Source organism: Geotrypetes seraphini, chromosome 2 (assembly GCF_902459505.1).
Source record: "Geotrypetes seraphini chromosome 2, aGeoSer1.1, whole genome shotgun sequence".
NCBI lineage: Eukaryota > Metazoa > Chordata > Amphibia > Gymnophiona > Dermophiidae > Geotrypetes > Geotrypetes seraphini.
The window spans coordinates 275,489,877-275,512,081 of NC_047085.1; the positions used below are offsets into that span (position 1 = coordinate 275,489,877).

Genomic DNA, 22,205 nt, shown 5'->3' on the forward strand with positions numbered 1-22,205 from the left:
AGTTTTCTTGAAGAGTATGGTCTTTATTTCTTTTCTAAAAGACTTGTAGTCGAGGGATGCCGTCAGTAGATTGGCGATTTGGTTGTCTAGTTTGGCTGCTTGAGTGGCCAGGAGGCCATCATATAGTTTTTTCCGTTTGACCTCCTTAATTGGGGGTAATGAGAATGAGGTGTGAGTTTTCCTATGTCTGGTTGCGGTGTTGTGGATGAGGCGGTTATTCAGGTAGTTTGGACTATCTCCGTATAAAGTCTTAAATAGTAGGCAGTAGAATTTAAATTGTATTCTTGCTGGGATCGGAAGCCAGTGCAATTGGAGATATGCTTCTGTAATGTGATCATGTTTCTTTAATGAGTAGATGAGTCTTAGTGCTGTGTTTTGGATAGTTTGTAGTTGTTTTTTTATGGTTGTAGGACATGGGAGGTAGAGGATATTACAGTAGTCAAGTAGGCCTAGTATTAAGGACTGAACTATGAGCTGGAATTGAGTTTTCTCAAAGAATTTCCGAACTTGTCTTAAGTTTCTCATGACTAAGAATGACTTTTGTATTGTTTTACATGCTTACTATCATTATTTCATCTAACTGCCAGGACTTTGGTGCCAACATTTACACCATCTAAATGCTCATGCCTAAAGATAAATGTGAGAATGCTGAGTTAAGCTAATATTTTATAAAGGCAGTTGTGCATGGAAATACTGTTATAGAATTCATGCTTAGCAGACATCATCCCAGAACTTACCTATAGGCAACCTTTACTGAATATACCCACTAATTTGTGGAAACAGGCTACTGAACAACTACAATAAGGGATTTATATGATCATTTGCTTGTTTCCAAACATTAAACAATACATTATAGTGGAGGAGTGGTCTTGTGGTTAGTGCTGCTGCCTTTGTACCCTGAGGTTGTGGGTTCAATCCCAGTACTGCTCTGTGTGACCCTGGACAAATCACCCAACCTTCCTTTGCCCAAACAGTTTGGCCCTGCATCACGCAAGAGCGCTGACGGTAGTCATTGTTTTTATTCAATTGTTATCCATCAGGTTATTTTGTTTTGACAAGTGTTAGGACCCCTGAGGAAGGAGTGTTTCTTCGAAACACGAACCGTGTTGGGTCCGGTCTTATCAGTCCTTTTGGATACAAACTGTTCAATGTTTTTACGATTGTTCAATAAAGTCTTGGTGTCCTGTACATCATCACTGCAGTCTCTCTTTTTTGGTTCTTTGTCCCGATATTTGACTGCAGTTGTGTTGGATTTTCTGCTTCCTGTTGCTTTCTGTTGCTCCATGATATGACCACACCTTGGATATTGTGTGCAATTTTTGTCACTGCATCTCAAAAAAAATATAGCAGAATTAAGAAAGATACAGAAAAGGGTAACAAAAATGATAAAAGGGTTAAGGCGACTTCCCTATGAGGAAAGGCTAAAGCGTCTAGGGTCTCTTCAGCTTGGAGAAATGATGACTGAGGGGCGATATGATAGTGGTCTATAAAACTAAGTGGAGTGAACAGGTAGACATGAATCACTTGTTTACTGTTTCTAAAAATACAAGGACTATGAAGAACACAGTGAAGCTGCTAAATTTAAAACAGAGAAAATATTTCTTCATTCAACATGTAATTAAACTCTGGAATTCAGTTGATCCAGACTTTGGTGATGGATTGATTACAAGATGTATGATGAATGCTCATGTGTCATTTATTCTAGCCAAATTATGTTAACGTTCTGTCCTGTTCAGATCTCAATTTAATTTTATCTGCTTGACACTTAAGGGTAGTTCTATAAAAAAAAAAGTGCCAAGAATTAATGTAAATGATTTGAATACCAGTTTATACATATGAATACTGGATGTGCACATACATGCATAAATGGAAGATTAAAAATGTATGCTATTCTATAACTTGGTACATAAATGTGATGGCACATTGCTTGAAGGTGGACTTGCACATGGGTATATTAGGCAACAAAAAGATCTGTGTACGTTCACACAGTTGTTAAAGCATCTCCTGTTTTGTAAAATGAATTATCAAGTTTGATGTTTTGTATGAATTTATTCATTTTGATGTTTTTTGACATGTCTGCTTTGTCTTGTCATTATTTTAATTATATATGTATGGTTGTATTCCGCCTTGTTTAAAGATGGAATATAAATAATAAATAATAAACTATAAACTATTCTGGGTAGAACATGAGCACTTGGGTAAATTATAGAATACTATCAGTTATGTTCTGTTTTAAGCAATCTAGGCATGATGAGCTTTTTATATCAGTTCTATGAAGTGCCCATGACTATTACTACTGCTACTTATCATTTCTATAGCATTACTAGATGAATGCATACATTAATGGGTGCTAGAGTAGATGTTTGTCTGTCTGGATTTTTTAAATTTGTCTCTCTCTCCTTGGACGGTGTCTTTTTGAATGTCATTCTTTCTGTCTGTGTCTTTCCCTGGCCCCCTGTCTGTCTATCTTTATTTCTAACTTTATTCTCATCCCTCAATCCTGCATGTGCCCTTTTTTCTTTCTCTTCCTCACTTTCTTCCAACATCTGCTCCCCCTGTCCCTCAGACTTCCATTCAGTGTCTGTCCCTCCTCTCCCCCACATTTCCATTCAGTGTCTGTCTCCCTCTCTCTACCCCTTCCATCTACTGTTCACCCTCTGTCTTGCCTCTTCCATTCACTGTCCTCTCTTCTCTTTCCATCCAGTGTCCGCCCTCTCTCTCTCTGTTCCATATGGCATCTCCTCCTTCCTTTTCCCTTGGACTAGCATACCTTCCTCCTTCCCTCCATGCCCTGCCATCTCTTCTTCCCTCCAAGCCATTCTCTCCCCCTCTGCTCCCTTTCCTCCTTGAACTTCATTGGGCAGCAGCAGCAGCATTCACAATTCATTGCTGCTTCTGGCTTCAGGTCTTCCTCTCTGGCGGGTCCTGTCTTCATGAAAACAGGAAGTAGGCAGGACCCGCCAGAGAGGAAGGCCTGAAGCCGGCAACAGCAGCAAATTGTAAATGCTGCTGCTGCCCGAAGAAGCCAGGCCTTGAAGCATCCGAGGCAGACTGCTTCTCTCCCCTCCCAGCCCAATCCCCGCTGATTCTTCTATCTTTCCCTCCTATGCGACCCTCCCAGCGAGTGATCTTAATAACAAACCTCCCTTCAGTGTTGGCAGCCGCAGCACGCTAAACAGACTGCTTCGCGGTTTTCTCCTGCCGGTGAGTCCCTCTGTTGCGTCACTGATGACGTCATCAGTGACGCAGCAGAGGGACTCACTGGCAGAAGAAAGCCGCGAAACAGCTTTTTTAGCGTGCTGCGGCTGCCAACATTGGAGGGAGTTTGTTATTAAGGTCATCTCGCATGGGAGGGAGAGATAGGAGGGTCAGTGTGTCCCGGAGCAAGGATGCTGCCGCTTAGTGAGTGAGGTGAGGAGTCAAAGCGCACATGTGCACTCTTGCCGGCCACTGACCGACGGATCACGGAACACGCTGGTAAGAGTGCACATGCGTGCTTAGAGTTTTATTATAAGACTAGTCTTTAAGCCCGTTACATTAACGGGTGCTAGAGCAGATGTCTGTCTGTCTGGGTTTTTTTATTTGTCTCTCTCTCCTAGGATGCTGTCTGTCTGTCATTCATTCTGTCTGTGTCTCTCCCTGGCCCCTACCTCCCTGTATTTCTCTGTTGTGCCATGCCTGCCTGTCTCTCCGTGGCCCCCTTCTGTCTTCCCCCCCTCCCAGAGCAAAGCATGATTGTTTTGTGCCCCCCAGCAAACCCCTCCCCCCCAGCAGCCCCCTTTCCCTCTCCCCTTGTTGTGCCATGCCTGCGTGCTCCGTGGCCCTCTTCTGTTCCCCCCCCCCCCGATGATTGCTGTTTGCCCCCAGCACACCCCACCCCTCGAAGCAGCCCCCTTTCCCTTTCCCTCTGGTCCCCTGTTGTGCAATGCCTGCCTACTCCGTGGCCCCCTTCCGTTTCCACCCTCCCTCCATCCCTCCAACTGGAGCTGGTCCTCTCGGCCCAGATCGTGCATCAGGCTGTGGTTGCCGTTAATGCCGAGCCCCCCGTGCAGCAGGCCTGGCGTCCTGCCCCGGTACTGCTCGCCGTTGACCAGGTTCTTCTGCTTAATGGCAGTGGGCGGGGCTGCAGGAACACGCACGAGTGTTACGGCAGCGGCAACCCTGGCTCCTTCTTCAGCACCATGTCGGGAAGGTGGCAAACCTCAGCAGGCCGCTTTTAAGAGGAGCGGCAGCTGGAGGGAGGAGTCGCTGGCATGTTCTGCACACACGCGCCTCCAGCTAATGCAGGCACCATGAGGACTGACACAGAAGCACACCTTACGCCACCAGGAATCATGATCTTTCAACAGCGCATGCGCGCTTAGGGTTTTATATATATATAAGCGTATATATATATATATATATATATATATATATATATATATAAGCATCGGAGCTGTTATGCCAAAGCGCTATACTTTTGTAAATAGGGAGGGGGAGGGTGTTAGGTAGTTCTGATGAATGACAGCTGAATCCTACTGCTTAGATTTGAAAGAGATGTTTTGAAAATGTCAATTGAAGCTCATGTCTGACTGCACAGCAGAATTAAAATAAAATATTTTGTAAAATAAAAAGTCCTGATTGGCTCAAATGAAATCATTGAGTGTTCTGTGGCACAGAATCACATTTTCTATGAATGACTCTAGCAATGGAGTATAGACTGGGGTGACAAAAGCATTTATCTGATAAGTCCAGGGGACAGCTTTGTATGCTAAAAGCAGGGCTTGTCAGAATAGTTCAGTAAGGAGTTTGTAAAAGTTACTAAGGAATTGTAGATTTTGGGCTTGATTCATTGTCAAATCAGGCCTCAGTTTTAGTAACCATTATATGAAACATACTGTAAAGTCCTTACTGAATGATTACACAAATGAGCTGGAAATGGATTCCGTTAAACAGTTTCCAAGGCCTTTTAACTCTGATACATTTGGAACTCATTTAAGGAACCATTCAATGAGGATTGCACTGTAACAAGGTATGGATATTGTCAGTCCAAGAATGATTAAACTGAATTATAGTTAATTTACAGGCTGTGGAAAAGAAAAAAATAATTAATTCTGAGAAGGAATATTTTAACATGTATAGATAATACCCATCAATGAGCCTTTATCTTCTTTTTATGAACTTGCTATGTCTTTTGTTCTGTTATGCCCCTCTGGTAAGGTGTGATATGCCTGAACTCATATGTATAGTGCCATTAGCTTATTGTCTCATTGGGAACAAAGGAGCTTTGTTCCACTGAAGAGATTTTACCAGTGAGATGAAGAATCAGCTTCATCAAGGCTACCAACTGGTTTAAAGTTTTCAGGGCAGGTTGATCCAACTGTTTTTTTCCCATGGCATGTGTGCACTTGCCATCCTGTAGGCTTGTACTTAGTTTAGACCTGTGGTTCCTAAACTTCTCCTGGGCTGGAGGGAGCCCAGTCAGTCAGGTTTTCAGAATATATCTAATAAATGTTCATGAGCTGAATTCCCATTCAGATGAACTAGATTTGCATATGCATATTGTGGTCAACTTCAAAACTTGACTAGTTGGGGATACCCAGGACAAGTTTATGGTTATGATTTGCCTCTTTGGGGGATGATGGTGTGGAAAGCATGTGGAAGGACCTAGTGAAGCTTGAGGAATGGTCTGAAATTTGGCAGCCAAGATTTAATGCTAAGAAATTCAAGGTCATGCATATGGGCTATAAAAACCTAAGGGAATGGTGCAGTTTAGGGGGTGAAGAACTTTTGTGCATGAAAAAGGAGCAGGACTTGGGTGTGATAGTAAGTGATAATCTTAAGTTGGTCAAAAAGATTGAAAAGACAACAGCGAAAGCTAGAAGGATGCTTGGGTGCTTTTGGAGAGGAATGGCCAATAGGAAAAAGGAGGTATTGGTGTCCCTGTATAAGACTCTGGTGAGACCTCATTTAGAATATTGTGTACAATTCTGGAGATCGCACCTTCAAAAAGATATAAAAAGGTTGGAGTGGGTCCAGAGGAAGGCAACTAAAATGGTTGATGGTCTACATCATAAGGCATATGAGGACAAACTTAAAGATCTCAATATGCATACTTTTTAGGAAAGCTGGGGAGAGGAGAGATATGATAGAGATGTTTAAATACCTATATGGCATAAATACGAATGAAATGAGTCTCTTTCATTTGAAAGGAAACTCCAGAGTGAAAGGGCATAGAATGAGGTTAAGAGGTGATAGGTTCATGAGTAATCTAAGGAAATGCTTGTTTACAGAAAAGGTGGTAGATGCATGGAATAGTCTCCCAGTAGAGGTGGTGGAGACAAAGACTGTGTCTGAATTCAAGAATGTGTGAAACAGATACATGGGATCTCTTAGGGAATGGAGGAGATATTGAATGCTGCAGATGGGCAGACTGGATGGACCATTTGGCCTTTATCTGCCATCATATTTCTATGATTGCTCCTACCACAAGGCGGCACTAGTCAAAATGGTCTACAATATATCCAGATTTCCTTATGGATTTAAGATTTTGCCCATATTTTTAAGTAGTACCTCAAGCTGAGCTACATTCATTTAAGTAGATTTTTTTTTGTGCTTAGAGGGTTTACAATTTAACCAGTCATTGTTTTTAAAATTTGTTATACTTCCTTACTTGAGACTCAAGTCAGGGCAGTTTACAGTTCAATAAAATCAATGAGAAAGGAACACCATAAATATCAATCATTCATAGAGACAGAGGACCAGTAATACAATAGTCTTCAATTGCAACATCTCCCCCTCCTGTGTCTGCAGGTTCCCAGCCTCTGACAGTTGAGCGGAGAGGAAAAAGGTTTAATCTTATGTAAATGCATTTTTAAAAAGATAAGTTTTTAATTCCCTATAAAATTATTCAAATAAGTATTTTGAAAACACGAGTATAATGATTATGGGGCTCATAATCGAAAGAGAAAAACGTCCAAAAACCGGCCTAAGTCGGCACTTGGATGAACATTTCTCAAAAAGTCCAAGCGCCGAAAATAAAAACGGGTTTTGGACGTATTTCTAAACGACCTAGGCCTTCATAGTGCCGCTCAACGTCCAAAGCTAAATGGGGCATTTCGGGAGGCGTGTTGAAGGCGGGAGTTAGGCGGGACATGGGCCGGCTTAGACTTAGTCATACAGCATGTATAACCAAAAGTTTAACAGAGCCAAGATGGAACTTGGACGTTGTAGACCATGTAAAACATGGTCTAAGTCACAAAAACCCACCTAAAGTCACCAGATAAGCACTGCAAACACATAACACAGACCCCCACACACTACTCCAGTGATCACTGACCTCCCCCCACCCCCATAAAAATTTTATTCAGAACTTTAAAATTCAGCCTCCAGACCTTCATCACCTGGCCGCCTGGCATAGGAAAGCCTAGTCGTCCAGCCCAGAGGCAGCTTAAGTCATGTTGGGGGTGGGTTAGGGACCCATGGAGAGGAGGACCCATGCCCATAAGCCCCTGTAATCACTGCATTGATACTTAAACATGTGCACTCCCCTATACACCCCCAAAACCCTTTTTTATTGGCATATAAGTGGCTCCTGCAGCCATAAGGGCTATTGGGGTGGTAGATAAGTGGGTCTAGGGCATTCTGGGTGGTTTGGGGGGCTCACCGTGACCTATAAGGGAGCTGTAGTGAGGAGAAACCATGGCACTTTGCAGACCCCTCCCACGTCCAACAGGGCTTGTTCTAGGCGTTTTGGACTTGGACGAAAAGTTAGACAGAAATGTGGTATAAAGATGGACGATTTAGTGGCTTGGACAATCAGATCGGCAGGACGTATAATTAGACTATTTTCTAAAGTAAAACAAAGTTGGACGTCTCTTTCGAAAATGTGTCTTAGGCTATTTTTAACTTTGGACGACTTGCGAAATGGACGTAAACGGACTTAGACATCCCTTTTGATTATGCCCCTCAATGTGTTCTAAAGAAAAGGGGCAACATGTAAGGGTATGGGCACTGAATATTTGAGCCCGACCAGACTGAAAGTAGCTACTGCTCGGGCTCAGATAGGTCTGCTACCTATCTATGGGTGTGAAAGGGAGTGCAGCCAACCAGATTGCCATGACTACTATTCTCTCTCTTTACTGCCTTTTGATAAGATTGTGTCTTCCATATTTAATCTTTCCTTTGCATGTAAACCATAGAAGGAATTCCAAGCAGTGTATCAAAATGATTGTGTTAGGTTCCATCAACACATGTTCAACTCCTAGCAACTTGATGAATTACAGATCTAAAAAAGAAATCCATTTTATGCTAGTCCAGTAAGGTCGTCCAGCGTACTCACCATGGTTGTTTTCAACATGTCCAGCCATCTGGTCGCAGATCACCCTCTTCACCTGGTTCCTTTGGTCTTCCCAAACATGATGCCCTTCTTCAGTGATCTCTCTCTTTTGACGATATGACCAAAATAAGACAGTCATAACTTAATTTGGGCTTCAAGTGTCATAGCTGAATTTATTTGCTTCCAGAATTCCAGAATTTATTCCAGTCTTCCAGAATTTATTTGTTAGTTCTTCTAGTTGTCCACAGCACACATAAAATCCTTCTCCAGCACCAAAGCTCAAATAAGTCAATCTTCTTTCTGTCTTGTGTCTGTAGTGTCCAGCTTTCGCATCCATAATTGACCACTGAGAAAATGAGTGTGTGGACAAGCCTGATCTTCGTTTGGTGTGTTATTCCCTTGCCTTTGAATGCTTTGTTGAGCGTCTTCATTGGAGAGTAACCAAGTGCTATTCTGTGGAGTATTTCTTCCCTGCTAGTTGCTTCTTTGTTTACAAAAAAGCCCAGGAGATTTGAATCCTTTAGAACTTCTATCACCTTCAAGCTCAAAATCTTCATCATTTTCCATGTTCATGATCTTCTTCTTGATTATGTTTAGTTCTAATCCCCTGTTATGACTTTCAGCTTTGACTTTTCTTTGCTGCTGGTAATGAGCGTTATATCATCTGCATAGTGCAGGTTTATATTTCAGCCAGCAACTTTGAAACCAACACTTTTTTAAAGATGACTAAACAGTGTTTAATTGGTCAGTGCCATTTCTGTCCAAATTGGTATATGTTTATACCTTTTTTAAATTTGTTAATTGCTTAGTAAAGTAAATAAGCGATTCATCAAGTCAAAATAAAACTTGAAACTTGTCCAGTTAAAAAATGCTGAAAATTGACCGTAATGTCTTAATATCCTTTGAATTAAAGTTCCAATAAGACTCTCTTGCCATATAAAATCAAGTTTGCAAAGAATGGTCGCTGGATAAGTAGAGCGGTGGAGCTTAAAATTTGCAGCCCTAGCCCCATCCTGAAGAAGAGTCAAAACGCGTCGGTGGGGAGCAGTGCAACTACACAGCTGAATGAAAGCTAAGTTTATCAATGAAAGTCTATCAATGAAAGTCATGGACTGACAAGTTAAAAATGATAAGTTAAAAAGCAATAATGAATTTGAAAATATGAAGAGATTGGGAGACATAATGAATTAGAGAAAAGAAAGAAGTTAAAGAAGTATATTATATAAGTATGGAACAGATAAGAAACATTATTTATTAATATTTAATATAAAATAAAGAGTTGCAATAGTCTTCATATACACAGGGTGAAATCAGTGAGAAGTGCTGCTACACTGATAGAAGATCTTCAGAGTAGCGTTTTGAGAATTCCCCAGTGTTTAAATATTCTTGACTAGTTTTTTGCAAACTTGATTTTATATGGCAACAGAGTCTTATTGGAACTTTAATTGATTGTTTGCCATACAGCCTGTTGACAGTTTAATATCCTATGAAACATTGCCACATGTTGTAGTGAATACAACTCAGAAGGATGGACATTATGTATAGTAGGTACAGTAGCACGATAGATATGATAAGGAGTAGGAGTAAGAGTGGCTTAACGGATGAAACACTAGACGGGTCAACAGAGTTCAGTACCCACTTCTCTCAGTCACACTCTGTGTGACATTGGACAAGTCACTTTAGGCCTCTTTTACAAAGCCTGCTGCTGTGGTAAATGCACCAAAGCCCAAAGGAATTGAATGGACTTTTTGGTGCATTTACAGCAACAGCCTTGCTACCACAACTTTGTAAAAGGGGTCCTTTGTATTTTATTCTCTCAGATATTCTATTAGAGGCTTATATTCTAATAATCAGCAAATTTAACCTTTAACACAGGTTAACATCCAAAGTTAAGGTGTGTTAACATTTAAGGATGTTTTCAGCACTTTGGGAAAGAAAGCCATATAGTGAAAGTCTGTACAAATGACAAAGATTTTACTTTCTGAAGATGAGAGTGAGCTTTTTAGGCATGGATTTGCCATTCCTGAATACTTATCACCATTGTACAGCTTTGTATGTGTTTAGTAGCACTACAAAGTCATTATTATTATCTTTGATTAAGCCCTCAGGCTGCAGTGAATTCAGTCTCTGAATCCACATTTTCCTTTAATTTCCAACATCAGCTTTGCATTATTCCCTTCAGATAATATGTCTACACAATCAGGAGCATTATATTTCAAGAAGAGACTGGGTGTTTCTTAAAGTGTTTGCAATGTTGCCATAGAAATAGTAGATCAGACTAAAATCTGTACTTGTAAACTCTAATTTTCAATGCCTGGCATATTTAGTCAGCTGTCAAACAATATTGCATGTGCAGTCAGCTGTCAAACAATATTGCATGTGTAGTCAGCTGTCAAACAATATTGCATGTGCAGTCTGGACACATGTCCCCCCGAAATTATGAAAGCGGCTCCTTTAGAATTTAAACTATCTCTGCTAAATTACTTAGCCCATGACCTAAAAAATGGAAAATTCCTCACTAATAATGGTCACATAATAATAACCCCAATTCCAAAAAATAATAAAGATTCAGCAGCGCTGGTAACCGACTATAGACCAGTAGCATCCATTCCATTCATCGTAAAAATCACAGAAGGACTGGTACAGTCCCAACTGATGGAATATCTTGATCAGTTCTCTCTCTTGCATGAAACTCAATCTGGTTTTAGACCTTTGTTCAGTACTGAGACGGTAATTGCGGTTATCTTAGATAATCTGCATCTCTTGTTTAGTAAGGGCCTTAATGCTCTGATCATGCAATTTGATATGAGCTCTGCCTTTTCTGTCTTTGACCTAGTTGACCATGGGAAAATGCTACAATGCCTAGATGCAATTGGCATTAGGGAAGAGGTTTTGGACTGGTTCTAAGGCTTCCTTATGTCCCGTACCTATCAAGTACGTTTCAATTACGATCTCTCCGATACCTGGAGCAATCCATCTGGCATACCGCAAGGATCACCACTGTCCCTATTGCTTTTCAATGTCTACATGTCCTCACTAGGTGCGCAATTGACCCAGCTGGGGATAAAAGTATTCAGTTACGCAGATGACTTTACAATCATCATTCCATTTACTAACTCACTCTCGGAAACTACTCCCAAGGCATCAGAAGCATTAAATTTGATGGAGCAATGGATGACTGAATTCAAATTGAAACTTAATTCAGAAAAAACAACATTTTTTGTAGCTTCACCACACCCGCTTGACACCAAAACACCGCTATGCATCAACAACCTTAGTTATCCCATTCAGTCCACTATGAAGGTATTGGGTATAACACTAGACCAGTGCTTAACCATGAAAGACCAGGAAGACTCCTTAATCAGAAAGGGTTTTTTCACTCTCTGGAAACTTCAATCCATTAGAGCATATTTTGATATGCCAGCATTTAGAATCCTGGCACAATCCCTGATACTGAGTCAATTTGATTACTGTAACATAGCCTATTTAGCAATTTCCCAAAAGAACTTGCGACAATAACAGTTAATGCAAAATGCGGCGGTCAGACTGATTTTCGGGCTGAAGAAGTTTGATCATGTGACACCTTACTACCGACAGCTACATTGGCTACCAATGGAGGCACGTGTGAAGTTTAAGTTCGCCTGTTTCTGCTTTAAAGTACTATATAGACTAGCCCCCAACTACATAACTGTCCTTTTCTCCTTCTCAGCCAACAGACATAAGAGAAGTTCACATTCAATCTTTGTTTCCCCTCCAGTTAGAGGATGTAAACTCAAAAGACACCATCAACACCTTCTCTCATTATGGGGTAAAGATCTAGAACAATTGCTTACACTTACGCCTACTACCTATGGGGAATTCAGGAAATGCCTAAAAACATATCTGTTCCTGAAATATCTAGGTAGCTGACCCGTACAACTCTTTCTCCTCAATAACTGATCCCTTGAGCTGTTAATCTCTAGCTTCCACCATGTTAAGCTCAATCTATTTGTACCTTCTTTTAATCATTGTAAACCGCATAGAACTTCACGGTCCTGCGGTATATAAACTGTTGTTATTATTATTATTACTTGCTAGGCTTTGGATGTTTCAGGATTCAGTCTTCAATGTAGTCCTGTTATAGGGGAAAACACCCTCCAGGGATTCAAGACAAAGTTAGACAAGTTCCTGCTAAACTGGAACGTACGCAGGTAAGGCTAGACTCGGATATGGCACTAGTCTTTGACCAAAGGGCCGCCCCAGGAGCGAACTGCTGGGCACGATGGACTGTTGGTCTGACCCAGCAGCGGCAATTTTTATGTTCTTATGTTCTGTGTTGTGTCTATGTCTGAAAAAGGGAGTAGCCCTTCTCCAGTTCCTATAAATCAGAGTATTTTTGGTATGTTTAAATTCAAATGAACCATGCTATCATCACAAATTATTCTAAACCTGAGGAATAGCCCAGGGAGCAGTTCTATAAAGGAAGCCAAATGCGATGGGCCAAAATTCAGCACGCCGTAGATTCCATTCTAGAATACTAGCATAAGCTGCATTTAGTCTCCAGCTTTTAGGTGTGCTCAGTTACGCCAATAGCAGGTCTCCTCCTGTTGGAGGAGCGTGTGGCGCAGATGTTGGAGCTACAGCCTCAGCACCCTGGGGTTGTGGGTTCAAACCCCGCGCTGCTCCTTGTGACCCTGGGCAAGTCACTTAGTCCTCCGTAGCCCCAGGTACGTTAGATAGATTGTGAGCCCACCGGGACAGATAGGGCAAATGCTTGAGTACCTGATTGTAAAAACCGTTTAGATAACCTTGATAGGCGGTATATAAAAACCTAATAAACTTGAAACTTGTCTAAATATGGCATCATAGTGTATTCTTGAAGTTATATGCATAAATGTGGGGCCCACCCATACTCCACCCAAGCCCTATCCACTTATCCACTTGCATTTAAAAACTAAGTGAGTTATGCACCTGGCTTATAGAATACCGCTGAGTGTGAGGCTAGAACTTATATGCATAACTGTAGCAATCATGCGTGCAATATTATAGACCCAATCAATAGCCTTACTTAATGTGAAACCCAGTATTTAATTGTCAATACATATTTCTTCAAGACGCCGTCTTCTTGCTCTTAAAGAGGTTGACGGCGTCTTGAAGAAATATGTATTGACAGTTAAATACTGGGTTTCACATTAAGGGACCTTTTACGAAGGTGCGCTAAGCATTTTAGCGGATGCACCAGATTAGCACATGTTAGCCGAAAATCTACCACCTGCTCAAAAGGAGGCGGTAGCGAGTGGCAATTTAGCGCACACTATTCTGCGTGTTAAGGCCCTAGCGCGACTTTGTAAAAGGAGCCCTAAGTAAGGCTATTGATTGGGTCTCCTAATGAAGATCGTGAAACGTGGTCCGCGTTCGGACCCTTCTACTTATAAAAGTCAAGTTCAACATTAAGATAAGTGAAATAAGTTAAATAACATGTTTAATTCATTTATTATTTTGAACTTTTTTCAACAAGCAACACATATGCAGTGTTTGGACTGTTGGTTCCCCTATAGGGTTAACACCCTGGGGGAACTTTACATTTCTGAGCATATGTGAAAAAGAATATTTTGCACTTGTAGTAGCATTTTGGGTAGCTCTGAGTACACGGATTTACTAGTACATATTAACCCTCCATTGCCTGAGAACTACCTCTAAAAAGGTGTGAGCTAAATCCAAAATGAAACTGCCAGTGCTCATTAACCCGAACTCCAAAGAGTGGCGTAGTAAAGGGGGGAAATGGAGGGGAGGCAGACCACCCCAGGCGCCATCTTGTTGGGGACGCTGGCACCTCTCTGCCCCCCTGCCACTCTTGCACCCTCACTTCCCCGCCTCTGTACCTCTTTAAAATCTTCACCAGTGCGAGCAACTACTTCTAGCCTGCTGCTCGCATTGGCTTGGCTCCCTCTGAAATCACTTCCAGGTCGCGAGACCAAGAAGTGACATCAGAGGGAAAGCCAGCACGAGCAGCGGGCTGGAGAAGCTGCTTGCGCTGGCGAAGATTTCAAGAGGCATGGGTGTGTGAAGGGAGGGCATGAGTATGGTGCTGAAGAAGTGGGGAGAGGAGGGGGGTTTGGTGCGGTAGGTGTGGGGGGGAGGGGCTATGCCACTGACTCCAAAGTCCCTTTTCGTCCCCAAAAGAAAATAAAGTGCTACAAATGTTGGAAATTTTTTTGCTAATGACTCTGCCCTGTTTCTACAATATTCGCTGGTAGTTTTGCACTGGGAGGCTGGAATTTTTCAAAGCAAAGTTTTTTTTATCCATTCTGACTGCAGGAGCTATATTTCTCTGACTAACAGTGGTGAACCTGTTTTTAATGGCAGGCTTTTTTTTTAATTATTATTTTTATTTCTGTTTTGTACAGTAGCTGTTTCTGGCACCTTGCAGGCATTGAAAGGTTATCATAAAGATAGCAGTGGGGGAGGCAAAATTACTTTCTGAACTGACAGCTTATAAGTGCCTGCCTGGTACAACAATTTGATGTGACACATCTGTGATAAGAAAGATATTTAAAACAAACACTGAAAGGATTGCAACAACTGAGTAATCAGTTTGTGAAGAAAGTTTACCTGCTTCATATTATATAGCATTAGCAACAAATACAAAGGGGGGGGGTCTGGCATAAAGAAAAAGTCTTTCTTCATTCAGTCTCTATAGATTATGGCAGAACAGTGCTCATATCAGATTTTTGGGCCCAATTTCTATAAATGACACCTAAAGTTATGTCCCTAGATTGGTGCAGTAGTTAGAGCCAGTGGCGTAGTAAGGGTAGGAGGTGCCTGGAGTGGTGGCATCCTCCCCCTTCCGCTCCCTCCTCTCTGCACCTTCCCGCCTCCACTCCACACTCACAGTCTTGTGAGTGGCTTTTCTCCAGCATGCTCCTCACACCAGCGCTGGATTTCCCTCTGACATCACTTCCTGGCCCCATAACCTGGAAGTGATTCATAGGGGAACCAGGCTGTCGTGAGCAATAGGCCGCAGAAGTTGCTCGTGCTAACGAAGATCTACAGAGGTACGGTGCAGGGAGAAGGGTGTGAGCGTGGTGTTGTGGAGCCGGACAGAGAGGTGCCTGTATCCCCCCCCCCTTTACTATGCCACTGATTAGAGTTAGAGCTACAGCCTCAGCACCCTGAGGTTGTAGGTTCAAACCTGTGCTGTTCCCTGTGACCCTGGGCAAGTCACTTAATCCTTGACTGCCCCAGATACATTAGATAGATTGTGAGCCCGCTGGAACAGATAGAGAGAATGCTTGAGTACTTATATATAAACTGTTTTGAATGTGGTTATATAACTACAAAAAAGGCAGGTATACAAGTTCTATTCCCTTTCCCTCAATTGGTGCTGATAATTGAAAGTGGCATTGAAAAACAATTTTAAAAAATTAATTAGTCACACCGAGGTGCTTACCAGCAAGTTAGGCATGGCTAGGTGTGGATTTGGGGTGTGATTTGACTTAGGCGTTGGTAGGTGCCTAACTTAGGTTCACTCATTTAGGACAAGAAAACCCTGACCTAAATGGCAGTGTACCTAAGGATTCAATATCTATTGGTGCCTAAGACTGTTTAGGCGTAGGTTAGTGCGATTCTATAAATGATACTTAGCAGATGACAATAATCAAGCTCAATGGCACCCAGGAGTTAGGTGCCATTTATAGAATCAGGGCCTTTGTGACCATGGCCCCATTCATTCAGCACCAGAAAGCGCAGAATCCCCTGAAGGAATGGACCGGTGACAGTGCAATGGGGAGGACCTGCTCAGGTCACAATCCCAAGGGCAGGTTATTCACCCTCTCCAAGGTAGGGAGAACGAGAGGGCACTCTCTAAAATTGAAAGGGGATAGATTCCGTACGAACATAAGGAAGTTCTTCTTCACCCAGAGAGTGGTAGGAAATTGGAATGCTCTTCCGGAGCCTGTCATAGGGGAAAACACCCTCCAAGGATTCAAGACAAAGTTAGACAAGTTCCTGCTGAACCAGAACGTACGCAGGTAAGGCTAGACTCGGTTAGAGTGCTGGTCTTTGACCAGAGGGCCGCCTCGTGAGCGCACTGCTGGGCACGATGGACCACTGGTCTGGCCCAGCAGCGGCAGTTCTTATGTTCTTATGTTTTTATAATCCACAGTTTGAGAAACCCTGTGTAGAAACACATCATCCCCCATAGACCCATCCCAGGCCCGCCCAGTCCATCCCCATTATGCCCACACCATGCCCCAGCCTCGCCCCTAGCCCCACCCCCTCAGCTTGTTTTCGTTGATCGTGAGGGCATCCGCAATGTGATGATGTTACATACACACACGTGTACACGTGATGTCACCGCCTTGCATCCGTGCATGCGCAGATGCCCCTTCCCAATGCAATCTGAAGAGAAAGCTTTACAAAACCCGGACAAAGTGCCGGGTTTTGAAAAGCCGTCTGGACAGCCGGACATGTCCTCTAAAAAGAGGGCATGTCCAGGTAAATCCGGACATCTGGTAACCCTCCCTCCTCCCCCTTCATCTTACAGTTTTGTTCTTTGGGCATGGATTTGTTGCTCTGATTGCCAAAGAGGGGATCTGATCTAAGAATAGGCAAACAGATTTCAATTGAACATGAAGGTTACTCAGAGCAGGCTGCACAGCTCTGGTTTTCATCAGGTTCTCCAGTCTGGAAAATGCAAATTAACAGTAAATTATCCTACAGTTGTAATCTGCTTTGGTCTCTGCTAGAGAAAGGGAAACATTAAAGCTCTTGCCCTCAGCAAACAGTTGTTTACCCCTGAATGACTATTGCATGCAGGGACCTGAATTCTTGCTTTTCTTATGTAACCCTTCTTCTTCAGATCAGAATGCTTTTCCTCAAGGAATTCAGTTTGGAAATCAGAACTAAAAGTCCCTGCATGCAATGTGGTAAAACCAGAACTGGATCAACCAGTTGCCACTTGGCAACCCTAGTCTCAGATGATACTCTGACTTATGGGTAAAGTTCATCCTGTCTTCAAAAATTTTGGGTGCTTTATCCAACTAAAACAATGCAATCCCTGCAATAACACCACAACTTTCTGTGGAATATGGGTAAAAGTATGTTGGTAAAAGTGCACAGGTTGGATTTTTTTTATTTTTCCACACACATCCAGATAGGGGGGAAGGGTAGGGAGGAGGAGGGTATAAGGTATTTTGTTTTTTTTATATTTATGCAATTGTAAGTGCTATTTGATTTGATTTTGATTTGATTTCTTATATACCGCTATACCGTTAATTGTTTATATCTGTATGTTTATCTATATTCACTTTTTCTTAGGTTTGGAAAATTAATAGATTAAAAAAAAAAAGTGAACAAGGGCAGTTTTTGACTAATCCTTTTACCTTCAGAGATAGCAGTTTTCAAGATTAACTCTCCCCCCCCCCCCTTTTAGAAAACTATAGCACAGTTTTTAGCGCCGGCCACAGCGGTAACAGCTCCGACGCCCATAGGAATTCTATAAGCATTGGAGCTGTTACTGGCACGGCCAGTGCTATAACACATGCTGTGGTTTTGTAAAGGGGTGGGGGTGGGGTGAGGAATGACTTTAGATTTTTCTTAGTACATGCCAATAAAATCATGCTGCCCTGGAGAGAAGGGAGGAGGTTTCAATAAATATTTTTTTTTTTTAAGTAGGGAGATTTAAACCCTTTGAAAACTATCATCCAATGGCTATTGAAAAATGCATTATCTCTTAATTAAAAAAAAAAAAAAAAAAAGGTTATGTCCCAAGATAACACATTATGGCCTAAATTCTATATATGTCACAGACTAGTGTGGTGCTAAGTGCAATTCAATAAAAGACACACTGTATGGAATCACACTTAGTGCTGTCTAAGTGGTGTTATATAGTCTGCATTTTATAATAAATTTAAATTTTACACAAGGGTGCCAGGTTCTCACAAAAGATCATCAAAATAGTAGCAAAGCTTCCCCACTATTTCACACGCAACCCTTATAGGTATAACTTCTTCATAGGATCCTCAGCGGCACCACTTAGAGCTCAATAAAATCTCATTGCTCTAAGGACATAGTGGTCACAGCTTCTGGCGGTATAATAGTTAGGGGTTAAGCCTTGACAAAGCTTAGAAAGCGAAACATGTTGACATGAAAATCCCTAGCCAGAGACCACATGATCTAAGCTAAGTATATGCTGAAAATAATTAAATAAAAGTTAATATATACAAAAGTGAATAGTAAATAAGTAGTCACACATAAAAAGAAAAAGGACCCGATGATGAGCTGACACGTAAAAACTTAGAGCAATGAGATTTTATTGAGCTCTAAGTGGTGCCGCTGAGGATCCTTTGAAGAAGTTATACCTATAGGGGTTGCGTGTGAAATAGGGGAGTCTAAGTGGTGTTAGGCATTGCTAGGCGTCCTAATGTTTAGGCGCAACCCTATTTCATGGCCTAAATGCATGTGCCTAAGTTGTGCACACAATGATGCCTAAGTAAAAAAAAAACAGGCACCTAACAGGCACCTTCGATAGCGTACCACACCGCAGGTTACTGAGCAAGATGAGTTCTATAGGATTAGGTAACACATTGACGAAATGGGTTGGGAGCTGGCTTGGAGGTAGGCTCCAAAGGGTGGTAGTGAACGGCACCCCCTCTGAAATGACGGAGGTGATTAGTGGAGTACCACAGGGCTCAGTCTTGGGCCCAATCCTATTCAACATCTTTATAAGAGACTTGGCAGAAGGGCTTCGAGGTAAAATAACATTATTCGCCGATGATGCCAAACTTAGTAATGTAGTGGACAAATGCACAACAGACGAAGATTCAGTGCCCGACAACATGATGCACGACCTACTCCTACTGGAGCGATGGTCTAGGACATGGCAACTCAACTTCAATGCCAAAAAATGCAAAGTTATGCACCTGGGCTGCCAGAATCCATGCAAGTCTTATACCCTTAATGGCGAGATCCTAGCAAAAACGGTAGCAGAACGAGACTTGGGGGTAATCGTCAGTGAGGACATGAAGTCTGCCAATCAAGTGGAGCAGGCTTCGTCCAAGGCAAGACAAATCATGGGCTGCATACGAAGGGGTTTTGTCAGTCGTAAGGCGGAAGTCATTATGCCATTGTATAGATCCATGGTGAGGCCCCACCTGGAATACTGTGTGCAATTCTGGAGGCCGCATTATCGCAAGGATTTGCTGAGACTGGAGTCGGTGCAAAGAATGGCCACCCGGATGGTCTCGGGACTCAAGGATCTACCATACGAAAAACGGCTTGACAAATTACAGCTATACTCGCTCGAGGAGCGCAGAGAGCGGGGGGACATGATCGAGACGTTCAAGTATCTTACGGGCCGCATCGAGGCGGAGAAAGATATCTTCTTTTTCTAGGGTCCCACGACAACAAGAGGGCATCCGTTGAAAATCAGGGGCGGGAAACTACGAGGTGACACCAGGAAATTCTTTTTCACTGAAAGAGTGGTTGATCGCTGGAATAGTCTTCCACTACAGGTGATTGAGGCCAGCAGCGTGCATGATTTTAAGGCCAAATGGGATCGGCACATGGGATCTATTCACAGGGCAAAGGTAGGGGAGGGACATTAAGGTGGGCAGACTAGATGGGCCATGGGCCCTTATCTGCCGTCTATTTCTATATTTCTATGTTTAACCTGAAAATACGCTCACTCGAGAGGGTTCAGAAGAGAGCGACGCGTTTGATAAAAGGTATGGAAAACCTTTCATATGCTGAAAGATTAGAGAGACTGGGGCTTTTTTCGCTGGAGAAGCGGAGACTTAGAGGGGATATGATAGAGACTTATAAGATCACGAAGGGCATAGAGAAAGTGGAGAGGGACAGATTCTTCAACTTTCAACAACTACAAGAACGAGAGGGCATTCTGAGAAATTAAAAGGAGACAGATTCAGAACCAATACTAGGAAGTTCTTCTTCACCCAACAGGTGGTGGACACCTGGAACGCACTTCCAGAGGAAGTGATAGGATAGGGTGGAGTTCAAGAAGGGATTGGACAGTTTTTTGAAGGAAAAGGGGATAGAAGGGTATAGATAGAGGGCTACTATACAGGTCCTGGACCTGATGGGCCGCTGCGTGAGTGGACTGCTGGGCATGATGGACTTTAGGTCTGACCCAGCAGAGGCACGGCTTATGTTCTTATCTGTTCCTAACCATGCTCGCTTTAAGGTCGGTGCTTTGAATTAGGCGCCTACTACTTTGTGGTAGGCACCTACCAACCTGTGCGCCTAACATTCAATTAACTTCAATTAATGTCAATTATGAGGTGCTAATTGCCAATCACAAATGCTAATTTAGCCTTTTAATCAATTAACCCCCCTCTTTTACTACGGCGCGCTAGCCGATCTACCGCGCACTAATCAATGTAGCATGCACTAACAATTAGCACACGCAAAATGCTAATGCACCCATTATATTCTATGAACACGTTAGCATTTAAAGGCAAATTCTATAAGAAGCGTCCAAAGGTTAGGTGCTGAATCACACCGTTCGGTGTGATTCAAGTAAAACTGGGTACTGTTTAGTGAATCATGCTGAGCGGCACCTATTTTGGAGCCGCCCAATAAATAGGACAGCCCTAGGCAGAACTAAAACTGAGGCGCCTGTGAGAGCGCTTAAGTACGCTTAAGAGCAGCAATTCTGTAACAAGGCGCCTAACAAAAATTCACGCCCTTGCCTAACATGCATAGCACCTAATTTTTTGAAGGCCACCTAAATTTTTAAAGGCGCCTTGTTACAGAATCGCTTTCTTTTTTTTTTTTTTTTAATCTTTATTCATTTTCAAACTTACAATAAGTGTGTCAATATGTTAAAACAGATTAACAATAAGTATATCACTTAATAATCATCAATAGTACAAATGATATATTGTTATCTCCCACCCTTCCCACCCCTTCCTATTATATAATCAATACCTTGTACAATATGTAATCATAGAATTACCCCCTCCCCCCTCATAATTGAACTTGTAAATTTAAGGGAGAAAATGTCCTCTAATCAGTACAATATTTTATTAATGGCTCCCACACATCTTGAAATTTCCTAAAATATCCTCACTGTATTGCAATAAATCTTTCCATTTTATAAATATGACATAAGGGATTCCACCAGAAATTATAATTTAATCTACTCCAGTTTTTCCAATTATAAGTAATTTGTTGAATGGCAACCCCAGTCATTATAATCACTCTTTCTTGATAGGTGCCTAAGTTTCAGTTAGGCACCGGTTACATAATTTGGGCCTTAGCGCTCGCTAATTATTAGCGCGTGCTAAATCGGTTAGTGCGCCTTGGTAAAAGAAACCCTAAGTTAGGCACTCACATCAGCTAGTCACCCCAATGGAGGCAACTAACTTTAGGCAGACTTTATTTACAATTTGGAGGTGTGTCTCTAGCATCCTTATATATCAATGGTCTCAAACTCAAACCCTTTGCAGGGCCACATTTTGGATTTGTAGGTACTTGGAGGGCCTCAGAAAAAAATAGTTAATATCTTATTAAAGAAATGATAATTTTGCATTTATAGTTTATAAATCTTTCCTTTTGGCTAAGTCTTAATAATATTGTAATTTATAGCTAAAGAGACATATGATCAAGAAACTGTTTTAGTTTACTTTTGTGATTATGATAAACATACCGAGGGCCTCAAAATAGTACCTGTCGGGCCACATGTGGCCCCTAGGCCACGAGTTTAAGACCACTGTTATATATGTTACTAGTGTTTAAGCCCGTTACATTAACGGGTGCTAGAATATATGGCTGTCTGTCTTTCTTTCTTTATGTCTCTCTCCCTCCCTGCTCCTGTTTCTTTCTTCCTTTCTTTCTGTCTTTCTCCCTCCTGCAATTTTTTTCTCTCTCTCCCTGGCACCCTTTGCCT

General features: G+C 42.1%; 1 protein-coding gene across 1 annotated transcript in view; it reads left to right on the plus strand.

The window, feature by feature from the left end:
* The window catches only part of SEMA5A (semaphorin 5A), a 1,054,315-nt gene that overhangs the window by 299,902 nt on the left and 732,208 nt on the right, over positions 1 to 22,205 (plus strand).